Consider the following 9,698-nt stretch of genomic DNA (forward strand, 5'->3'; position numbering starts at 1 on the left):
ACCTAGAGAGACTCAGTGTAGGACTTAGTCTATCTATACTAACCACTGACCTAGAGAGACTCAGTGTTGGACTCTAGTCTATCTATACTAACCACTGACCCAGAGAGACTCAGTGTTGGACTCTAGTATATCTATACTAACCAGTGACCTAGAGAGACTCAGTGTTGGACTATAGTCTATCCTATACTAACCACTGACCTAGAGACTCAGTGTTGGACTCTAAGTATATCTATACTAACCACTGACCTAGAGACCCATCAGTGTATGACTAGTCTCTCTCTACTAACCACTGACTTAGAGACCCATCAGTGTATGACTAGTCTCTCTCTACTTACCCCTGGCCCAGAGAGACCCATCTCTCCTTTCTCTCCTTTCTCTCCGATTGACCCTGTCTCCCCCATATCTCCCTTCGGACCCTATCAGGAGAGGAGGGTAGAGTTCAAAGGTGAGGGGAGCTTTGATTAACTATGTTCATGATCATCCCAGATAAAAAAATTATTAAATACATCATGTACTGAATGACTGTTCTGTTCAGCGAACATTGGAATGATATGCTGATTTCAATGGGATTGTGGGATATTCAAAATGTTGACTGGACATTAGTGTGACTACCATACCTTCTCCCCATCCAGTCCAGACGGTCCAGGCAAGCCTAGCTCTCCCTGGAGTAGGGAGGAAAATAACTTAACTCATCCTCAAGAGTCTTCATTGACTTCCAGTGATTACAACACAATGCATAGCATTTTACTCCCTCTTTTCCTTCAGAACATCCTCAATTCACAGGGCATGGACTTACAGGGAGTCAAAAGCACTCCACAGGGATACTGCCCATGTTGATCACAATGCTTCCACGATTGTGTCAAGTTGGCTGGATGTCCTTTGAGTGGTGGACCATTCTTGATACATACAGGAAACTGTCGAGGTGAAAAACCCACCAGTGTTGCAATTCTTGACTCCAAACTGGCGCGCCTGGCACCCTACCATACCCCGTTCAAAGGCACTTAAATATTTTGTCTTGCCTATTCACCTCTGAATGGCACACATACACAATCCTTCATTTACATTGATTGAAGTGGATTTAACAAGTGACATCAATAAGGGACCATAGCTTTCACCTAGTCAGTCTTTGTTAATGAAATAATGTTTTTATATACTCAGTATATATTGATAGAATGTATTGTAGCAGGCTGTGGGGTTTCCACGTACCAAGTTCAATAACAAAACATGCACCAGTAGCACAACTAGAATACAAATGGGGAGTTTATTAGGGATTTTTGTACACTGGGGAACAAGGGAGAATTCACCAATTACTTCACAGTCCACAAGTCGTTCTCCATTCCGTTCTCCAGGGGTAATCCTAAAACTCGGGTCCTCAGCCAATCCGGTTCAAGGAGGTAATCTGGGGGAGGTAATCCGACAGTCCAAGGGGAGGTAATCCGACAGTCCAAGGAGTGTAATCCGACAGTCCAAGGGGAGGTAATCTGACAGTCCAAGGGGAGGTAATCCGACAGTCCAAGGGGAGGTAATCCGGGGAGGTAATCCGACAGTCCAAGGGGAGGTAATCCGACAGTCCAAGGGGAGGTAATCTGACAGTCCAAGGGGAGGTAATCCGACAGTCCAAGGAGGTAATCCGGGAGGTAATCCGGGGAGGTAATCCGACAGTCCAAGGGGAGGTAATCTGACAGTCCAAGGGGAGGTAATCCGACAGTCCAGGAGGGGAGGTAATCCGGGGAGGTAATCCGACAGTCCAAGGGGAGGTAATCCGACAGTCCAAGGAGGTAATCCGACAGTCCAAGGGGAGGTAATCTGACAGTCCAAGTCACAATGTAATCTCACAGATATTGTCCTCTCTTCTCCCACTCTTCATAACGCACATTTCACTTTCTCTGTCTCTTTGTGCAGGCCGCTTTCTCTATTAGCCTCTCCTCGTTGGGGCAGGAAGTTGATATAAGGCTTGGGGGTGGAGCCAGCGGGCTGCAAGATATCTCCCCTCAATAACCACTCCCCTCACCTCTCCCTGTCATCTGCTACACCCCCCTCCTCAGTCCAGCTCCCTAGAGCGGACCAATTCCCTAGAGCATCCCTCCTGGAGAGGGCATCGGCATTTCCATGGGCTGCACCTGATCTGTGGACGACAGAGAAAGCAAAGGGCTGTAAGGATAGGAACCAGCGGGTGACCCCGAGCGTTACTGTCCGTATACCCGTGAAATCCAAACCAGTGGTGCATGGTCTGTCACAAGGGTGAAGTGCCCTCCCAATAAGTAATACTTCAACGCTTCCAGCGCCGACTTGATCGCGAGACAGTCTTTCTCCACCATTCAATATTTTTGTTCCCACAGCAACAGCTTCCGGGTAATGTACATGACCTGATGTTAGTCACCTTCTTGCAGCTGTGATAGGTCGGCACCCACCCCTGTTTCGGACGCATCAGTCTGTATCACCAGTGGTTTAGAGAAGTTCAGGGTCACCAGCATGGGTCCAGAACACAGTGCTCCCTTTAGGTCCTGAAGGCTTTTTCAGTCTCCTCGGTCCACGTCACCTGGGCGGGCAGACTGCTCCCGGTCAGATCTGTCAGGGGCTGGCAAGGAGGCAAAGTGGGGAATAAATCTCTGGTAGTAACTAGTCAACCCCACAAATGTGTGTACCTGCTTCTTGGTGAGGGGGTGGGGCCAGTCCCCGAATCACCTGCACCTTCTTCACCTGGGGTTAGACAAATCCCTCTCCCGATCGTATAACCCAGGTACTCAGCTTCCCGCAGGCCAAGCCAACATTTCTTTAGGTTCGCTGTTAGCCCTACCTCCCGTAAGGCCCGTAATACCACGCTCACCTGGTTTAAATGAGCCTCCCACTCGCTCCCATGGATCACAATATCGTCAATGTATGTCACGGCGTACTCCCGATGGGGTCAGAGAACCCGGTTCATCAACCTCTGGAAGATGGCCGGGGCCCCGTGCAGCCCAAAGGGCAGCTTCTTGTAATGGAACAGTCCATCCGGGGTGGCAAAAGCAGTTTTCTCCTGTGCCTCGGGAGTTAAGGGTACCTGCCCATAACCCTTCATCAGGTCGAGCATGCGGATTAATCGGGCGGTCCCTAGCCGTTCAACTTCACCTTTTTCCCGGGTTTGGTGATGATGCTGTGCCAGATCGGTGTGTCCTGGTTCACTGGAGAACACATCCAGGTTTCTGCCGTCCAAATCCCTCAGCTCCTGCTTCTGGGCTTGGCTCAGCTGCTCCCCCATTGGCACCTCCGCCGGCTCGGTCTCTGTGGTAGCCTTCTTCGGGGAAATAGAGTATTCCATTTCTTTCACAAATTCACATGGTAAAGCTGGGTCAGATGCCTACGTCCTGGCTGTCTGACCCTATATTTAACTTCACCCACCTTCCCAATGACTTCGTGTGGCCCATTCCATTGGGCCAAAAGCTTACATTCTGAGGTGGGGACCAATATCAACACTTTGTCGCCACAGGGTTGCCAGCCGATCTCTCATGTCACCTATGTGCTCCACCAAGGTTCGGCGGGGCAACGGTTGCAGTTCCCAAGCTCCTTTAGCCACGTCCAGCAGTCCTCGGGGTTGTCTCCCGTACAGGAGTTTGAAGGGAGAGAATCCTGTTGAAGCTTGGGGCACTTCTTAAATCGAAAACATCAGGTAGGATAGCAGCTGGTCCCAATTCTTTCCGTCAGCCTCCATCACCTTTTTTATCATCTACTTCGGGGTTCAATTGAATCTTTCCATCAACCCATCGGTCTAAGGGTGAAACACTGAGGTGTGCAACTGGATTATTTTCATTAGCTTGCATAGATCCTTCATGATTTGTGACATGAACAGGGTGCCCTGGTTGGTCAATAACTCGTCGGGGGATGCCTACCTGAGAGAACAGCTTGACCAACTCATGTGCGTTCACTTGGTGGCCATGATGCACAGGGGAATGGCTTCCGGGTACCTGGTGGTATAATCCAGAATCACTAGTGCTGTTGCTCTTGGTAGAGGTTCCCCCAGGTCCATTGCGATCCTGCTGAATGGGACTGAAATAATAGGGAGGGGAATTAAGGGACTGTGAAAACGTGGTTTTGTTGGCACCCAGGCAACTGCGGCAGTATTCTTCCACTGCTCTCTTCACCCCCGGTCAGTAAAACCATGCCTTGATCCTGTCTAAGGTCTTCTTCACCCCTAGGTGAGCCCCAAGAAGATGGGAGTGCGCCAAATACAGGACAGATGGTACAAAGGGACGGGGCACCAACAACAACTCCATACATTCGTCATTCTTCTTCATGTCCTGATATAGGAACTTCTTCTTTATAAAAAAAATTGGCGTAGGTGATTTGACTTACCCTTCCATGGGCTTTCTGTCCACCATGGTCACATGCTGGAGAGCGCTGGCCAAGTTGGGATCCTTCAGGTAGAGAGACGAGCTCTGGACGCCACCTCATGGTCCATTGGGAACATGTCTTCCAGACTCACCACCTCTCCCTCCAGTCTGGCTTCAGTGTCCCCCCTCTTTGAGGGGTTTGGTTGATGCCTGGGGGTTCACATCCTGGAATTCACACATCCGGTCATTCCGCCTTCTGGCGTCTCTCCCACCTCTCCGGGTTCCAACTCCCTTCTGGTTCTCTAGATTCCTCACGTCTCCAGACATACTGGTCCACAATTGGAGGAACATCGGGAAATCCCTCCGGATAAGGACTGGCACAGGCAGGATTGGGACGACTCCCACTGGTCCCATGTGCTGTCCCTTTGTGGTCTGTATGTGGAAGAGTGTAGTAGGGTAGTCCTTGGTCTCATCGTGTATGCACGTAATGGCCACGGTCTCCGCCAGGTTCGAAGACTGGGCAACATCAGGTCGGACCAGGGTCACCATACTCCCGGAGTCCACAAGTGCCGTGGTGTTCTTTCCATTGGCTCTTACCGGGGTGACAGGGGAAGGACCACTCTCCCTATTCCAGCATGCCATCAGCAAGCCGCAGGGCCACCCATTGGCTACGTCACTGGCTGAAGCCAAAGGCATTGGGACATCGCCACTTGAAGCCGTTCCAGGCGATGTGTCCCAGCTCGCCACACTCATAGCATTTCCTGCTGTCCAGGTTCAGAAGGGGCGTCATCTCACGGGGAGCTGCGTGTTGTTGTTCCTCCATCCTTGGCCGGTGTCCCGGCGTGGTCCTCCCATCCTTTTTAGCTCCTTTGGGTGAGTGGAGTGTTCCTCCTTCCGTGCTTGTCCACTGTGCAGGACCTCCAAAGCTACCTGTTGTCCTTCCACCAGTTGATCTGTGCTCTGCAGGTTAGTTTGGCTGGCTAACCTTTTAGCTTTGAACGGGAGAGAGTGTATACATTTATCTATGACCACTTTCTCGATGGTCGTGAGCGTCAGTGGCTCAGCAGCCAGCCTAATTAGATCAAGCATTTGTGATCGGGGGATGCTGTAAGATCATATGCCCAATCATGGAATCTTTATGCCCTACTAATCAGGGTGTAACCATACCGGTGCAGGATCTTTTTTCAGCACCTTGTAATGCATCACCTGGTCAACCTGATAGGTCTTCTGTGCCGTGCCTGACAAGAAGGGTGTTAAGAGGCTGGCCCATTGGTCATGGGGCCATTTATCCCTAGCCGTCCTCTCGAAGGCATGCCTCAATGTTGTCAGCCTCTGTCAGCTTTAGTATAAACCTACTGGGTTTGGGACAAGAGACTGCTGCCTGCCACTATGCCAGTTTGGGCAGCTGTCAGCTGACTGAGTTCAGCTGCAGGAGAGCGGTCTGCTGTTCATCCAGCAGCTCCCAGTGCACAGCCTGCTGTGCTATGTTCACCAATCCACCATTGTGCTCTGTGTCTGTTTAGTTATTGAGCTTGGTTTGGGGTGCCCGCATTCTCCACCATATGTAGCAGGCGTGGGGTTTCCACATCACCAAGTTCAATAACAAAACATGCACCAGTCACACAACTAGAATGCAAATGGGGAGTTTATTATGGATTTTGTACACTGGGGAATAAGGGGGAATTCACCAATTACTTCACAGTCCACAAGCCGTTCTCGTTGTCCATTCGTTCACCAGGGGTAATCCTAGAACTCTGGGCCTCAGCCAATCCAGTTTGGTATACAAGGGGGTAATCCGACAGTCCAAGTCACAAGGGGTAATCTCATAGATCTTGTCCTCTCTTTCTCCCACTCTTCATAACACAGGTTTTCTCTCCTTTCTCTGCCTCCTTGTGCAGGCTGCTTCCTCTTTTATCCCAAAGCACTCTCTGGCTTAATGGTTCACACACAGCCTTGCCTCGTTGGGGCAGGAAGTCCAACAAAGGCTATGGGAGTGGAGCCAGTGGGCTGCAAGATATCTCCCCTCAATAACCACTCCCCTCCCCTCCCCCCTCACCTCTCCCTGCCGCCTGCCACAGTATATTGATAGAACGGATATTGATAGAATGGAAATTCATAGGATTGGATATTGATATAATGGATATTGATAGAATGGAAATTCATAGATTGGATATTCATAGAATGGATATTGATAGAATGGATATTGATAGAATGGAAATTCATAGAATGGATATTGATAGAATGGATATTGATAGAATGGATTATAGAAACTAATAGAAGAGATGGCATGTGTATAGTTAGATAAATAAGACCTTACCTTTCCACCTGGGGACCCTGGTATCCTGGTGGGGCCCTAGAAAGGGACAGACAGAGAGAGAGAGAAAATAGAGAAAGATATAGATATATATATATATATATATATATATATATATATATGTATATATATATGTATATATATAGATATAGAGAGAGAGAGAGAGAGAGAGAAAGATATATGTATAGAGAGAGAGGTTACACGAAATACAAAGCATCAGTTCAATTAAATGTGTCACAGCGTTCAGCAAAAACAGGAACATTGTCGATTTCACAATATGGCCCTGTCAGTAAACAAACAGATCATTATTTTCCTCTCTTATTCTCCTCGTTGATGAGGACCATCTTCGTTATGGATGCTTTGATGAAAATATGGCCATATTCAGGCAGGGCATGCAGTTGGCAAAACACAATACCCTGGCATTGTATCACACAACATGGATGGTATAATTAACCCCGGAGTTAGGACGGTTGAACTCTCAGAGAAGGACTTTGGAGGCTTGGGCAAACAATCGGGAATATATTAATCAACCAACCAAATTTACAAAAAAAGGATCCAAACATTTCAAAGGTCCCTGTATACATGGCACTCAAGGGTACTGAAAGCACCTCCTTCTTCAAACAGCTAGGCTTCCCACGACAGATGAAACAGAGCAGTACCTATCCAATTGCTTTGCCCTAGTTTTTGTCAGGCCCTCAATCTGGAGGCCACGCACTGCAAGCCTGTGTAAGTGGCCGAGACTGCCAAATATCAGCACCACCAGCTAGCACCTACACCTGAGGCTGTCCAAGCGTGCCACGAGGGGTTGGTATTTAAGCAGCTTCTCGACAAAGGCCTGCTCCGTGTATCCGTCAAATGAGCCCCTCCCCCTGGCCTCCCCCTCAACAACAATATCTGGCATATTGGGCACACAGGAAAACACATCATCATCAACATCAAACCAGGTCATGCCTAGCATTGTACAAATCCTTGTAAGAACAGCAGCCTTTCCCAACATGGGCAATTTACTCCATTACATTTGACTCATGTAGAATACAAAATGGGTCATTGGTTTATAGGGTACCAGAGTGCTAGATTATATTTTATTGGTAGAACTTGCAGCCTCGCCTTAATATTAAAGGTGAGAATATCCTCGCCAATGGCAGCATTTTGGCACATGGAACAGGAGAAAGAGTGGTCAGCACAGCCAGAGCAACGAGTTTCCCCTGGAGCCTCAGGCTGGTCCAGTGTTGCTATAGCTGCATCCGTCTGAATGGAGTGTTGTCCTGGATGTAGGATGAGATGTTCCATCGTGGGTGACAGAAGCCTGCACAACAACACTGCAATCTGGCACAACTACATCAGAGGCAGTCACTGGTTGAGTTTACATATCAGTCCATGTCCACCTGACCTTCACTCCAGTCCTGTTGCACAGGTCGTTGAGGTCCGGCCAGTCTGACTAGACTCCAAAGCCCGCAGCATGAATGTCCAATTTTCCATTGGCCAACCGTGTGCAAAGCTGTCATCAAGGCAAAGGGTGGCTACTTTGAAGAATCTCAAATATAAAATATATTTGGATTTGTATCAGACTTTTTTGGTTACCACATGATTCCATATGTGTTATTTCATAGTTTTGATGTCTTCACTATTATTCTACAAAGTAGAAAATAGTAAAAAATAACGAAAAGCCCTTGAAACAATAGCTGTGTCTAAACTTTTGACTGGTACTGTATATGTTTAATGACGAGAGTAAACTCTGACTGGTTTATTCATTAGCGTAAATGTTGGGGGCTTAACTATCAGTTTTATATTTGTACCAGCGGTTACCTCTGCTGCATCTTTCATAGAACACTGCACATGTCGTGTCTTTCCCTTCCTGTCCAGACCATTGAAATTAGTCATCATGATACTCATTGAAGCACTAACACACAGCCGTTATATTGACTTAGCTTAGGATGTAGGGAAACAAAGCACTGACCCGGAAATAGAGAGATACATATGTACACACACACACACACACACACACACACACACACACACACACACACACACACACACACACACACACACACACACACACACACACACACACACACACACACACACACACACACACACACACACACACACACACACACACACACACCAAATACCTCCACCCACCAGCAGTAAACCTAAAACAGCCCCATACACGTTGCATCATGCCTCCTGGTCCCCTCCGCCACAAAGCAGCGGTTGTGTGTACTCTCTGGAGCATGTAAACTGAGGTAGATAGGTTTCAGAGCACTGATCAGATCTCAGGTCCATGTTGTAACCAGCTCATCTGAATGGGCCTACTCTAGACCTGGTCTCCAGGGACCCATGTATATAGTGGGTTTTTAATCAGAACCACATGCCATTGAAGAGATAGGGATGTGTTATTAGCATGTAGCATGGGGCCCTGCATGACGGAGTGAAATGTCTCTCTGTATGAAGAGGAGAGCTTTGTGTCTAGAATGTGAAAGGAGTTAAAAGACCCCCCTGCCCCCTTCTCTCTTTACTATGTGTCCCGACTGGATTGAGCCATAAAATGTAAACAGGGTATTATATCATTCAAATTTCAAACCACCACATACCAGGGTTAATTTCAAGCCGCATATCCTATGAGGCAACAATAACACAATGCAATGGAGGATGTTTTGATTCTGCATGATTAAAAACGTCACTTCAGGCTATGTAAAATCAGATATTGTGTTGCAGCTGGAAGGTATTTATGGTGGCTTAGTGTTGCGTCCTGTACAGACGAAGGACCTTACTGTGATCACACTACTCCCAGAAGAACACTATGAACTACACTCATAGTATATTTGAGATTTAAAATGGCTTCTAATGTTTGTAATTTACACTTTGAAACTTCAGACTTGACTTTCCCTTACGATAAATGTATCAAACCCTAAGCAAAATGTCCATTAATTATAATCCCCATTTCCTGTTTCTGCATAATAATTTTCCTGCTGTAGCAAACTGGCTCAAATACATCATGAGCTGACAGTGGATGGTAGCGGGAGACTTTGGTTACATGTATCTGGTTAATAGAGGGAGTTAGTTGTGGTGACAGA

The 9,698-nt window shown here is 47.6% G+C and overlaps 1 long non-coding RNA gene across 1 annotated transcript; it reads right to left on the bottom strand.

Moving 5' to 3' along the window:
- Positions 1 to 268: 268 nt before the first annotated feature.
- LOC135538618 (uncharacterized) lies at positions 269 to 6,645 on the bottom strand. The gene is made up of 3 exons (XR_010455458.1): positions 6,625 to 6,645; positions 618 to 662; positions 269 to 416 (listed from the first exon to the last, which is right to left on the bottom strand). It is a non-coding gene; the product is annotated as an uncharacterized LOC135538618 (long non-coding RNA).
- Positions 6,646 to 9,698: the final 3,053 nt, after the last annotated feature.

The sequence above is a fragment of the Oncorhynchus masou genome, unplaced genomic scaffold (genome assembly GCF_036934945.1).
Source record: "Oncorhynchus masou masou isolate Uvic2021 unplaced genomic scaffold, UVic_Omas_1.1 unplaced_scaffold_9881, whole genome shotgun sequence".
In the NCBI taxonomy this organism is placed as follows: Eukaryota; Metazoa; Chordata; class Actinopteri; order Salmoniformes; family Salmonidae; genus Oncorhynchus; species Oncorhynchus masou.